We start from the raw sequence: 14,805 nt of genomic DNA, 5'->3' as shown, positions 1-14,805 counted from the left end.
GTATACATACGGTCGGGTGGGATGGGATGCTGACGCTGCATCAGGATCAGATATTATTATTCAGATGTCCCAGTCGTAGGGTCAGGGAGGCAACAAAACCAAAACCGCACCGGTTTTGTGTGTTTCGCCACCCCTGCGTCGCGATATGGTTAGCGGTGGTTTACGTAACGACCGTACCCCCGGCCCCGCCCGCTCGCTGTCCCTCTCGTCGGTCTGGGCTCATCTGGATCAGAAGCATTATGCATATATGCGGCTTTTTTTCTTCATTTCCAACTAGTGCCAAGTCACGATCGTTGAAATCGGACATTTTATTTATTCCCTGGCAAGGCTCGTCCACGGCGGCAATAAAAGTGCTCTTTTTGTGTCCCCTGTCTTTCCAGCCGGCGCCGCCGCGTAGATTCGGCTCCGGCGACAGCCACGCACGGGGCACCACCGCGCAGTGCAGGCGTGGGTGCACACGGACGCGCGGCACCGCCCACCGGGGGGTCTTGCCCTCTTGCTCGCTTTGCCTTTGCCACACCCATCCATATTCCGTCCGGTTCCCCATGTGGGCGGGGAAAAGTACGCGGCACGCCAACGAGCCTTTAGTTTAAGGTGACCGGGATGCCGGATGCCAACATACAGTATTTTGTAACCGTACGGTTATTTGGTTTTTTAGTCACTCCTAAAATTTATATCATATTGAATATTTAAATATTAATAAGGAACATTAAATATAGATTAATTATAAAACCAATTACATAGATGGAGGCTAATTTTTTAGATGAATTTTTTAAGTCTAATTAATCTGTCATTAGCACATGTTTACTGTAGCACCACGTTGTCAAATCATGGCCTAATTAGGCTTAAAAGATTTCTCGTAAATTAGTCGCAAGTTATGTAATTAGTCTATATTTAATACTCTATGCATGTGTCCAAATATTAATATGCATGTGTCCAAACATTTAATGTGACAGGAATTTTAGAAGTTTATATATATATATATATATATATATATATATATATATATATATATATATATATATATCCGCCATAACGTGCGTCGTACGTACGTGCATGGGCTGGAGCGCCCTGGATCTAGGCTGTTTTTTTTCTTCGTCTTTCCTACTTGTATTTGGCATGCACGTGGCCATGTAGGCAATTTTCTACTTGGACTGGACGGACGGTGTCACGTTGGGCGTTGCTCCTTCAGTTATATCGAGACTAAGGCGTGTTCGATTCAGGGCCATACGTTTTAACCCACCTAAAGATTCAAACAATTTCTCGTGTCCAGTTCTAGGATGTGATCTCAAACCACGTATATTGATCATGTATGTCTATTTGTGTACGAAGTACGATAATGATAGGGTCAGGATGTTCGACGGACGGACACTTCGCTTAACGGTCCTGGGAACGGCCCAGGCAACTGTCTCAAGTAACGTAACATTTCCCCACTCTCTTGTTCGGTCGCAGCCACTACTTCTACGGAGCCGTCCGTCCACAGCGGCCGCATCTACCGCGTAATCAGCACGCCGCGGCCAATGCGGGTCCGCTCGCACCGTCGGCCATCTCACCTTGTCTGGCGGCCTCATCCCTCGGCCCCTCGATTTGATAGTCATAAGTGCATCCGTATTTACATCAGGATCACACACAGATACACACTAATTCACGGAAATGGTACACAGATATATATAAAAGGTTTCGAGCTTTATTGATATCTAGAAATAAGGTCTTACAATAGTGGCCCAAGGGGCACGGTCATAGACTACATAGTTAGCGAAAGACTACGGCCGTGAAACGATATTATTGGTGGTCTCTAGAGCGGGATTATAATACAGCGAAGTGGTGTCCTATTCCACAGGCAACTTGAGCGCGGTCGAAACCCTAGCCTCGATGTCATACTCCTACGAACGAATATCCTAGCGGGAACTCTAATCCTTGTGGTACGCTTCTTCGTCGAAGTTATAGTCTTCTTCTGTGCCGAGATCTGTGAGTCAGCAACGGTTGAGTACTTACGTACTCAGCAAGCTCTAACCATTGGGTGAAAATAGAAGTGTAGTGGTGGTTATAATTAAGGGTGGGGTCCTAGTGGAGTATTACCATTCCCACTAGTACCCAAATTAGCATCTATTCCATTACTAATTTCATTACACATAAAAGTAAAACTAATCATAGTATCCCATCTTAGTATTTGCTCATTCTAAAGACGTGGCTATTCGAATAGATTTAAGTAAACTATGCAGAGGTGTATAAATTTTCCCACATGATAGGTGCAACCTCATCCATGATCAGTGGACGAAATAGACCTAACGAGACCTCGTACCCGAATATACGTGACCTTAGATATCCATATAACTCTACTATAGCTTCTCAGGGGTTGAAAACACAAAATCGGGAAGATACCAAATCCTCCCTGTAACATCCTTGGTGTTACCGCTTAAATAACTTGCTAAATTATGTCATGAGCATCATGTTTATGTGTCAATGCATGTGATAAAGTGTAGATCAATTTTCGTAACTCAAAACGATCAACAAAAGTGCTAAACGAAAGTTGATTCAATAGTCATGTTATATCAGTTAGGGTTTAAAACCAATTTTTATTAAGCAAAAAATACTATAGAATATGTATATGACACTTAAATAAAGTTGAAAGTACAAACTTGGTAGCTGACAATGCAACTTTAACTTTTGGAAAATAGATGTTGTTAACTAGTGTTTTGGGAGCTCTAAAATCAAACTTGACGTTAAGATAAGCTCTTTTCGTTAAGTCGGCAAACACTTGAACTATTGTTAAAATACCATTTTGGCAAATTATATTGAGCAAAATAGTTAAATAGTGCTTAAATATTTTGCTCCCATGGGTTAGTATAAGGTATGGACTCTGGCATGAAGTATTTGTTGGTTGAGGTTAGCAAGGTTTAGATCTATTAAAATTACGACAAAAGAGTTAATGGTTACTTGGTCCTAACTTAAAACCTTAATGTTTCTAAGTATGAAGGATGGTAGACAATGCTATTTTGGCATTTAATTTCTAACAAAAATGTTTAAATGCTAGTTGCATGTTTTAGTATTGTAGATTGCATCAAAGTGAGTGCTTGAGCATGGCATAGGTCAACATTGTGTTGGATGTCACGTTGTCCGCTCTAAAATTGCCCCAACTTCACTAGAACGCGTTGTCGGGGTTGTGTCGGTTTTGTTCGTGAACCGGCATTCTGCGCGACGAGCTCATGTTGGCATCCTTCAATTCCCCTCTCTGGTTGCTCTCGGGCCATGTCGATGGCTTTGCTGGGTCGCTAGTCATCTTGACTTTACGATAGGGGAATTAGTTGGGCCTCAATTGTGATCGCTGGTAGTTTTTGCTTTACTTTAAAATGCGTGCACATCACCTATAGCAGCCATTCGGACTGGGTTCGTGATCACTGTGGGCACAGTGTGGTGGCACCGGGGTTGCGTCATGACCATGTCATGGACGCTGGCCGCGCGTGCGCTAGGCCCGTGCCTATGCACCCAGGTTTGGCGTGGCCCGACTCGGTTGGTAGTGGTCTAGTCACCCAACCGTGGTGTGCGCGCGCCAACGCCAGCCACCGAGCCATGCGTAGGGCCATGCACGGGGCCGTGGTGGGGCGGTGGCTGTCACCGCTTTGCCGACATGGCGCTCGTCTCTCCCTTCATCCTACCTACCGTGTCGAATCTTTGGACATGTGCCGCTGCCGCCGTGCCTCGGTCGTCGACCTCGATCGCTATGATGACGAGATGCTTCCCTGCCTCGCCGCTAGCCGATGCTAGTGAGCCTCGCTCAGGTGTTGCCACTCCACTCAAACGCGTCGCACCAAGCCTATAAGCCGTCGCCGCGTGGACGTGTTCGAGCTACCATCATCAAATGGAGCCACCCCGTCTTAATCCGCTCGCCCACGTTCAGGTGCACTCTCCACGACAGGGCCGTGGCTAGAGCTCTGCTTTTTCACCCTCCAATTGCCTAGCGCCAACAATTTCGCTATTCAATTCCTCTCTCGCGCGGGAAGCTTAGGAAGTAGGCTAGCCGTATACTTCCCCTCAAGCTCAGTTATGCCCTATCGACCAGCAATTTGGTGTTTCGCTTGCCGCCAACTATGGGCGCCGCCGAATCGATTGGTTGGGAGGTAAGGCATGTAGGAGTGGTAGCAGTTTGATTGCTCGTAACCCTGAGCTCACCTTGACTACCCCTATCTGGTGCTCGTACTATTTTGGCCAAGGTGCTCGTCGTTGGTGGGGTGATACGCCGGTCTCCTTCGCAGAGCACCACCGCCTAGCTCGGTCGCCATGGCCAGACCGCCGCAGCGCTCTCCAGCTTCAACCGCCAGTAGGGCGTGCACCACGGTGAGCTACGGATGCTCTTCCGCCATCTCTACCTTTTCCGTGAGGGCCTAGTCTCACCAGAACAGTCACATCACTGCCGCCGATCGTCGCGGCAGCCCATGACAGGGCGTCTTCGAGTCCCTAACCGCCGCCCATCCTTGCTTGTTTAGCTGTAGATGGTGGTCGGCCACTCACTTCCATCGTATCGAGCCTAGTTTGCCCGGCGTAACTGCCTTGTGTCATTGACCGCTGCGCTGGCGCGCGCGGGGATCCCAGGGACCTCCCCATGGTAAAGGCGAAGACATTCGAGGGTATAATTGCTAGATTACTGACGATAGGAATAGTGCTCATAGTAGTCATGTTATTATGTAGAAGCACGGGGGGTTTCTACAAAGCCACCATCGCGCCCCGGCCTTCGGCCGTTGCGGGGCCGCCATGGCGCGCGCGCAGCCGTGCTGCGCTAGACTGTTAGGCCTGAAGGGTCGCTGCCGGCCCTTTCTTTTTTCTAATGTATTTTCTAATTTAGTTTCTAAGGTATACTTGTAAATTCAATATAAAATTGTGTAGTTAACCAAAAATTATGAAACCAATTTTATTAGGTTTCTAAAATCATGACCTATCTGCTAATGTATTTTGTTCACTTAGTTTCATAGAATTTTCAAGAGTATACTAATTAATTAATTTGAAGCACTTTAAATGGGTAAACCATGAACTTGTAGGAATTATTGTGATGAATTGGTAGTAGTACTAGCCCTAAAATTTTTACAGTAGATTTCTAACATTATTAGGTGCTCACTGTAATTTTTGTAGCTCCATAGAAATTAGTTTGTTAAGGTAACTAAATGAGCCCTAGTATGAAAATATATATTTAATCAATTAAATGTCAAAAACAATTAGGGGTTTGTAGAACGAAAACATTTTCTAGAAACAAGCCTTACATGACAACGTGGATACATAGATGAGTACATTAGTCATTAAGCTAGCTCGTTAGCTCACGGAGCGTAATCGCATTATAGAGTTGCAGTTACCATTGATTAATTGTGTCTCTGCATTGCATCCACATATATCATAATAGAAACAATGATGGATCATGGAGATGACCGAAGTAGCAGAAAAGATGGTGCCTTGATGATCGTGTCACCATGATGGAATGCTAACTTTTGGTTATATCTTACCTAGGCAAGCCCCGGTGCATAACCTCTATTATTCTGCACTTTATCTTATGCTTGTGCATTGAGTTATAAGGAGTTGAATGAAAACAACTTGCATATATATATATATATCCTTATCCTATGAGTCTTACTTGTATGATAGGATCATGTAGATTCCTATGCTGCATGACTCCGGTAGAAGTCAAGTGATTGCCTATCACTCGCGAGAGATAGTAAAGATATTATTGTTGTTATTATATTACTATCACATGGAATATATATTAATGGTAATTGGAGACCGGGAGGAATGGTACTTTAGATCTAGACTTAGTTTGGCATTCGAGCGAGGCTCGGAGTGCACTTGTTCTGCCTATGTCGGTAGAGGACCGGCCATTGCATTAGATTCTAGTCGAGTCATAGACTTATTATCCTGAGCACATACTTGCTTATGGGGGTAGGAAGGCTCGTTGCTCTCTTGTCGTGGGTTCTGACTCTTTTCAAACCGATTGATTGGAGGCGGGGATGGTGCAGGTCTAAGCACCACACTGAGTCAGGGACTCAGGTGTGGGGGCTTGGAGTCCAAGTTTGGACAGGGACCTAGACCCCTTGATAGGAGAGTGGTGGGTTGGTCTTGCTTGTGCCTAGAGTACAAGCGGGGCATGTGTTTTGGGGTACCCAGCTAGGCTATATTGATTCGCAAATCGTCATGTAATACGGTATGACTTGGCTACGATCTAGCACCGTATTAAGAACTAGAATATAAAAGATGATGAAATAGTTCTAATTGCTTACCACCTGCTTAAAAGTAGCATAGGTGCTTACATAGAATGGTTAGTTAATGAACTAATGATGACTGCTAATAAAATTGAATATAAGGATGCACGCTTAGTAACGCTTCCTACAGATGCAATAACCCACAAGCCAGATAGCCTTGCATATCCTTGGAGTCTTTTCTTTCCTCCTGACGGGTAAGCCTTGCAGAGCACAATTGAGTACTCAGGGTTTGTTCTACCCTGTTGCATGTGACAGGAACATGTGGAGCTGACACTTATGTGTGGAAACCTCCTGGTGGGCTCAGCAAGGATTTCCTTAACGTTGTGGACATAGAGTTTATTTAAAACTTTCACCCAAAATATTTTACAATGAAAAAACTTATAACTTGTTATGATGTATATAATGGATCATCATGTTAATGTTTACTTGTCATTAAATGCTTTTATTTCTGCTGAAACTCTGATAACATGGTTATATTCCATTGTTATAAATAATAAATATTATACTCTAATATGTATGGAAAGTGATGTAAGAAATGACTAAAATGTTGTAAGCTTTATTCTCCCATATAGGATCCTGTTGAAAATGTGGATTTTTAGGTTCTCCCATGGGATGTGCTCGACAGAACTGACTAATATAGCTAACCTTTGGGGTGCTTAGTGTCTAGTGAAAGACAAGCGCCTCCGTAAGTGAGTTATTTCGGGCGGTTCTGCCACACCCCCAAACATGATGATACCAAATCATCACAAAAGAAAATATGGCTCGAACACGGCCAAGAAAAACAAGGGCTCGAACGTGGCAAAAAACAAAGCTTAACGTCGAAGTTCACATAGCATCCACGCTAACCGGACCATGGAAGAAAACCTATCCCCCGTGTCGGCTCCTGATATTCCGCTATCTACACCGGCCTCCTAGTAGGAATTACACTTCTATCTAATGGGGTGTGAGATCAAGCCTACCCATATAGACATGTGGCTGTACAAAAATAACTCACTAGGCGAGAGGGACTACGAACCGGTCATTATATGACCGAGGCGAGTATCTCCCACAGGAATCCTCTCCAGGCATCGCTGCCATGGTAAACTACCTCCATAGCTTACCACCACTCACCCCATGTTGGGGTTTAGTTTTAGGTTTAACAAGTTTTAAGTTTTATTATTATCCCTAAGTCTAGTCATAACATGGAGCTCATAAAATAACAAGATAACCATTTATCTTAAGCATATCACATTAACCGAGTTCATATTCTAGGGTAATAATCTTATAGTCATGTTTTAGCGTTATAGTGGTTTAAAGCAAGATGGTAGAGAGGGGAGCTAGGACTTGCCTTTGTCGTTGTCACCTTCCGACATGTCTACTAAATTTGGGTCTTTGTCCTCCTGATGATTTCTATCATCTGTCGGACGTATCGGTCGAAATAAGACTACCGCTACCCATAAAAGAAAAGGGCAGAAGCAAACATAGAACTATATGGTGGCACTAGGTGCAAATGATAGGGTTGGATTTTAGACGAATTTTAGAGGTGGTTTCATGCAAAAAGGAGTTAGGGTTTAGAAGTTGTCGACACAGAAATTTTGTCCCTTGCCGAGGGCATACGAGCAAGCCGGAAGGGTCTGCTCGATGGAGCTATAGATCCACCTAGCTTCAGCACAGGAGTTGTCGATCCTGCACACTCCTAACAAGACATGCCAGTCAATTTGATCCTGCAATTGACAAGGAGAGAAAGTTGATCAGTAATTTAGGGCGGAACTTACCGTTGTTGCTAGACAGCCCCGAATGTGCGGCTCTGAGAGCCGATATGAATGGAGATCAACATTTATCATCGTGGTGCTAGTCGATGAAGCGACTTTGTCGATCGGTTCTTGTAGAGTATGAAGGTCTCTGATCCTGTCGAATCTCATTGACCTGGCAGTGCGCCACTTTAAGCATGGCGGTGACCTAGGTGAGCTCAAGCGTCTACGGGAGGTGGGCGAGCTCGTTGGTGGCCACTGCTAGATTGGCACTTGGAGTCTTGAAGATGTCGTGGCCGTCAATGTGGAGAAACTCTTCGTTAAGGTTGCGCTGGAGTGGCCTTCCTTGTGAGTCGAGCTGCTGCTCGACCATCGCGAGGGCATTCTTGTTTGCTTGGCATTATGTGCGGTTGACATTTTGGTTCTCACAAGCGGCACATTCCTCCTTGGTTTTACCGTTCTGAGAAGGGCTGTCGACGCTGACATTGAAGATCGTGCCACCCCAGAAGAGTGGGAGAAGGAGTTGCTCGGTGAAGGTTTTGGCGAGGGTCTCCGTAGAGCCCTGAGACTCGGAGCTCGGATTTTCCTCCAGGATGGTCAGGAGGGATGCTCTAGGGCACCGGCCTATATGTAGCATGTTGACGGCTGGTAGAGGCTGGACGACGAGCTAGTTGGCAAGTGGATGGGCGTCTCCCGCCTGGTCGGTGAACTTTCCCCTCAGGGCGTCTTGGTAAGTAGCGGTGATGTTGGTGAGCCCGAAGGATAGAGCCACAACACTTGGAGTTTTCTGAGTAGCCTTCGATAGATCTGGATCAGAGGGTGGTCAGTGCTGAACCAAAGTGTCTAGAGCCGATTCAGCGATGGAGAGGCAATCGACGAGCTTTAGACCGACCCGATCGATGGATATGATCAGATCATCGTTGTTCATCTACCTCCTCTGGTAGCGAGGAAGTGGGCGGCGAGTTGCTGATGAAGGTGACCTCAGGGATGGTTCCGAGATTAGATCTATAGTCACAGGTGCAGGGATGATCGACATAGAATTGACCTATGCCAGCTCGAGGAGCTCTCCGACTCTGTTAGCATTGATGATTCAGGAGATTGATCTGACCATGAAGATCTGGCTAGGCCGCGGGATGGACAAAGAGCCTGCTAAAAAAGCCATCTTGTTCGATAAGGAAACAGCACGCAAGCCCCTACTTGGCACACCAACTATCGACAGAATATTGTCGGCAGTCCTCCGAGGGGTATTCCACGAAGATAGATTGATCGGCAGAGGGGCATGAGATCAAGAACAAGAAGGCAACAGAGACACATGAGTTAGACAGGTTTAGACCATCAGTATGACATAATACCCTACTCCTGTGGTCTGTTGGTTTGTATTAGCTATCGTATGATATTGCATAAGTTTGGAGAGGGTCCCTGCCCGCCTTATATAGTCCGGAGAGTAGGGTTGCAAGTCGGTTAGATCTAAGAGATAATCGGAAAGTAATGACTGATTACAGGAATCTTGGGATCATACATACCCTAACAGATCTCATAGTATCTTCAGGATATCTTCTAGATGTCTTGCAGAAGGCGTCGACCAGAGTCATGCCCCGCAAAGATTCGTCTTGTGGGCTAGGCCGCCCCTGAGGGCGCAGCCCATGTGGTCTACCATGGGTATCCGAGGTCATACCCCCCACATAAACCCTTTAGAGAGTAGGAAGTCCCTTAATCTCTCATACCATGCTTTAGGTGCTTGCTTCAAGCCATACAATCCCTTCTTCAACTTGTACACATGGTTGAGCTTCTCATCATCTTCAAAACCAGGAGGTTGCTCAATATATACTTCTTTATTGATGTAACCATTGAGAAATGCACTCTTAACATCCATTTGATAGAGTTTGATGTTGTGGGCACAAGCATAGGCTAGCAAGAATCTAATTGCTTCCAATCTAGCAACCGGGGCATATGTTTCTCCAAAGTCAAGACCTTCAACTTATGTATAGCCTTGTGCTACCAATCTTGCTTTGTTCCTTACTACTATCCCATCTTGATCTTGCTTATTTCTAAAGACCCATTTGGTTCCAATCACATTATGTCCCTTTAGTCTCTCTACTAATTTCTATACTTGATTTCTTATGAAGTTATTCAATTCTTCGTGCATAGTATTCACCCAATCAACATCCTTCAATGCTTTATCTATCTTCTTTGGTTCAATGGATGACATAAATAAGAAGTGCTCACAAAATGAAGCCAATCTTGATCTTGTTTGTACACCTCTAGAAATATCTCTAATTATAGTGTCTAATGGATGATCCCTTGCAATATTGGTTGGTTGGAGGATTGGAACTTGATTGCTTGCACTTGCTTGATTGTTTGGTTGAGATGATGTACTAGCTACTTGATCTTGTTCATTATCATGAGAGCCACTTGTACTAGTTTGATTTGTGTCATCTTGCACATTTGAGTTAGAGAGCACTTGCACTTGATCATCTTCATCATCATTCACTTGCCTAGGCCTCAATTCACCAACATCCATGTTCTTCATGGCATTTGAAAGTTGAATGCCTTTAACATCTTCCAAGTTCTCATTCTCTTCTTATGAACCCTTGGTTTCATCAAATTCAACATCATGAACTTCCTCAAGAGTACCACTATCTAAATTCCAAACTCTATATGCTTTGCTTGTAGTGGAATAACCAAGTAGGAATCATTCATCATATTTTTGTCAAACTTGCCCTAATCTAGTGCCTTTCTTTAAGATATAGCATTTGCAACCAAAGACCCGAAAATATGCAATGTTGGGCTTTCTACCATTCAAGAGCTCATATGGTGTCTTCTCTTTCAATGGGTGACAATAGAGGCGGTTGCTACAATAGCAAGCCGTGTTGATAACTTCGGCCCAAAAAGATTGACTCACATTGTACTCACTAAGCATAGACCTTGCCATATCAATGAGTGTTCTATTCTTTCTCTCAACAAGGCCATTTGATTATGGAGTGTACTTGGCCGAGAATTGATGTCTAATTCCAAATTCATCACACAACTAATCAATTCTAGTATTCTTGAACTCACTACCATTGTCACTTCTAACTCTCTTGATGATTGTTTCAAACTCATTGTGAATGCCTTAATAAATGATTTGAATATTGCAAACACATCACTTTTGTATACTAGAAAGAATACCCATGTGTATCTAGTATAATCATCCACTATCACAAAGCCATATTTGTTACCACCGATGCTAGTGTATTGTGTTGGCCCAAACAAGTCTATGTGCATTAACTCAAATGATTTATTAGTGCTCATCATGCTTTTCTTAGGATGGGTGTTTCCAACTTGTTTGCCAGCTTGACAAGAGCTACAAAGCTTATCCCTTTCAAATACAACATCTTTTAAGCCTCTAACCAACTCATGCTTAACCAATCTATTCAATTATTTCATTCCAACATGACCAAGCCTTCTATGCCATAACCAACCTATGCTAGACTTAGTGAACAAACATATGGATAATTTAGCTTCACTAGCATTGAAATCAACCAAGTATAGATTCTCATATCTAAAGCCTTTGAAGATTAAATTAGAGCCATCTACACTTATAATTTCTACATCATCTACCCCAAATATGTATTTGAATCCAAGATCACACAATTGAGCCATGGATAGCAAGTTGAAGTTTAAGCTCTCTGCTAGCAACACATTGAAAATGCTCATGTCATTGGATATTGCAATCTTACCAAGCCCTTTGACCTTGCCTTTGCCATTGTCACCAAATGTGATACTATCATAACCATCATTGCCATTGGTGTTGATTGAGTTGAATATTCTTGCATCACCGGTCATGTGTTGAGTGCACCCACTATCAAGAACTCAATGCCTTTCTCCGGCTTTGTAATTGACCTACAAAAGAAGATCAATTCTTTTTAGGTACCCAAACTTTCTTGAGTCCTTAAAGGTTAGTGATCAAGCTCTTTGGCACCCAAATGGCTTTCTTCTTTGAGCCCATCCATGGTTTACCAATAAACTTAGCCTTTACACCATTTGCACCCTTGGTAAGCATATAGAAAGAATCAAGCTTAATAGAGGATACATTAGCATTTTTGCTCTTGTTCTTGCACTCATGCTCTTTATGACCAACTTGCTTGCAACTAGTGCAAAACTGATCATTGTTCTTCACAAAACCAGTCTTGTGAGGAGCAAAGGCCGCCTTGTCTTTCTTGGGGTTATAACCCAATCCCTCTTTGTAGAGAGAAGCTCTTTGGCTACCCAAGCACACAAGCAAGCGGTCCTCACCACCATAGGCCTTAGTCAAGGTGTGAGTGAGCTTATTGACCTCCTTCTTGATGTTCTTATTCTCAACCATTAGTGAGGCATCACAAGTGAAACCATCCCTACTAGATGAGGTGGAAGTAGAAGTACTACAAGAAGAATTAGTGGGAGCAACAATGATAGGCATAGATAATGATTCATCAATTATATCACAAGTTAAGCCTATATTGCAAGTTTCAACATGCTTCTTTTTATTTTGCTCATCAAGCAAAGAGGAATGAGCCTTTTCAAGCTTTTTGTGAGCCTTGCCAAGCTTCTCATGGGCTTCCTCTAGCCTCTCATGAGATGCATTGAGCTCATCAAAGGCTTGCTTAAGGGCTTTTAGTTCCTTGTGCAAGCTTTTGCATTCCCTTCTCTTGATGTCAAAGTGTTCTTTAGCATCTTCTAGCATGTCAAATAGTTCATCCTTAGTAGGTTCATCATCACCGCTATCACTTTCATTTTTGTTTTCATTATCATGTTCCTCATCACTTCCATCATCACAAATTTGTACCTTGGTGGCCTTAGCTATGAAGCATGATGGAGTGTCGAAGAGAGAAGGCTTCTCATTGATTGCAATGCTTGCAAGTGCCTTCTTCTTGGTGATCTTGTCATCATCACTATCATCATTATCACTTGAGGAGGCATCACTATCCCAAGTGACCACATATGAACCACCCTTCTTCTTCTTGAAGGTCATCTTGTCCTTCTTCTCTTTCTTTTCCTTCTTGTCCTTCTTCTTGTTCTTCTTATTGTCATCATCATTGTCACTATTGTATGGACATTGAGCAACAAGATGATCTTTGCTTCCACATTTGAAGCACCTTCTTGACTCTTTCTTGTTCTTGGATGAAATACCCTTTCTTCATCATGAACTTGCCAAATTTCTAGACAAAGAGAGTCATCTTCTCATCATCATCCCATGAGCCATCATCTTCACTTGATGTATCTTGCTTTGCCTTGCCCTTGGATGATGTGGCTTTGAATGCCATTCTCTTCTTTTTCTCATCCTTCTTCTCCTTATTTTCTTCCTTCCCATCATCATCTCTATATGTATCATCGGTCATTATATCTCCCAACACTTGGTTTGGTGTCATGGTGTCCAAACCACTTCTCACTAGAATAGTGACCAATGTGCCAAATCTTGAAGGTAAACATCTCAAGAACTTGTGGGAGAAGTCCTTGTCCTTCACCTCTTCTCCAAGTGCTTTGAGATCATTGACAAGCACTTGGAGTCTATGGAACATCTTCGACACACTCTCATCCTCCTTGATCTTGAAGCTTGCAAACTTTTCTTTGAGAATGTATGCCTTTGCACCCTTCATGGCTTGAGTGCCTTCAAATGATTCTTCCAAATTCTTCCAACTTCTTCCAAGCCTCATGAGCCATCTCAATATTCTTGATTTGCTCAAATGTTCTATCATCAATTGCATCATGAATGGCACTTAGAGCAATGTCATTGTTTTGGAGAAGCACTTCTTCGGCCACGGTGGGATTCTTCGGATCTTCAATCTCAATTTTGGTTTCTACTACCTTCCACACTCCTCTATTGATTGACTTCATATGTGTGGTCATCTTTGATTTCCAATATGGATAATTTGTGCCATCAAATTAGGGTGGCTTCTTGGTGTTGTTGATTTGAGCCATTTTTACACCGAAGATTGTTAAGCCTCAAATCACGGTGACCTCGGCTTCGATACCACTTGAAAGGTCCTAATGGCTAGAGGGGGGTGAATAGCCTATAAAAAATTTCTACAACAACACTGTTGGGGACCTAATACTAGGGTACCCCAGGAGGTGGAACCAATAACCATCGAACATTAAAAACTTCAGGACAGACAAGGGCGCCGCTACGTTCCTTGCCCGAATGATAGAAGTTTGGTTCCGTCTCGCCCGACGCCTTTAGGCTAGCCCCGCCCCGCCTGAGGGCTAAGGGCTAGTCTCCACCTCACCCGACGTCTTTGGGTCAGCCTCGCCTCGCCTGAGGGCTAAGGGCTGGCCTCTGTTCCGCCCGACGCCTTTGGGTAAGCCTCGCCTCGCCTGAGGGCTAAGGGCTAGCTTCCGATCCGCTCGATGCCTTCGGGACAGCTCTGCCTTGCCTGAGGGCTGAAGGCTAGTCTCCGCCTCACCCGACGTCTTTGGGTCAGCCTCGCCTCACCCGAGGGCTAAGGGCTGGCCTCCATCCCGCTCGACGCCTTTGGGTCAGCCTCGCCTCGCCCGAGGGCTAAGGGCTGGCCTCCGATCCGCCCGACGCCTTCGGGATAGCTCCGCCTCGCTCGAGGGCTAAAGGCTAGTCTCCGCCTTACCTGACGCCTTCAGGACAGCTCCGCCTCGCCCAAGGGTTGAGGGATAGACTCTGCCTCGCCCGACCCTCGGGGGGTGGGCTCGGTCACGCCCAAGGGATAAGGACTGGACTCTGTCTCACCCAACGACCGAGGACGAACCTCGCCCCATTCGATGTCCAAAGACTGGTTTCGTCTTACCTGATAACTTCTCCTTCGTTCCCTCATGATCATGGGCACAGAGCAAGATAAGATGTTCGGGTC

The sequence above is a fragment of the Miscanthus floridulus genome, chromosome 6 (assembly GCF_019320115.1).
Source record: "Miscanthus floridulus cultivar M001 chromosome 6, ASM1932011v1, whole genome shotgun sequence".
In the NCBI taxonomy this organism is placed as follows: Eukaryota; Viridiplantae; Streptophyta; class Magnoliopsida; order Poales; family Poaceae; genus Miscanthus; species Miscanthus floridulus.
Note: the sequence above shows the minus strand (reverse complement) of the source record.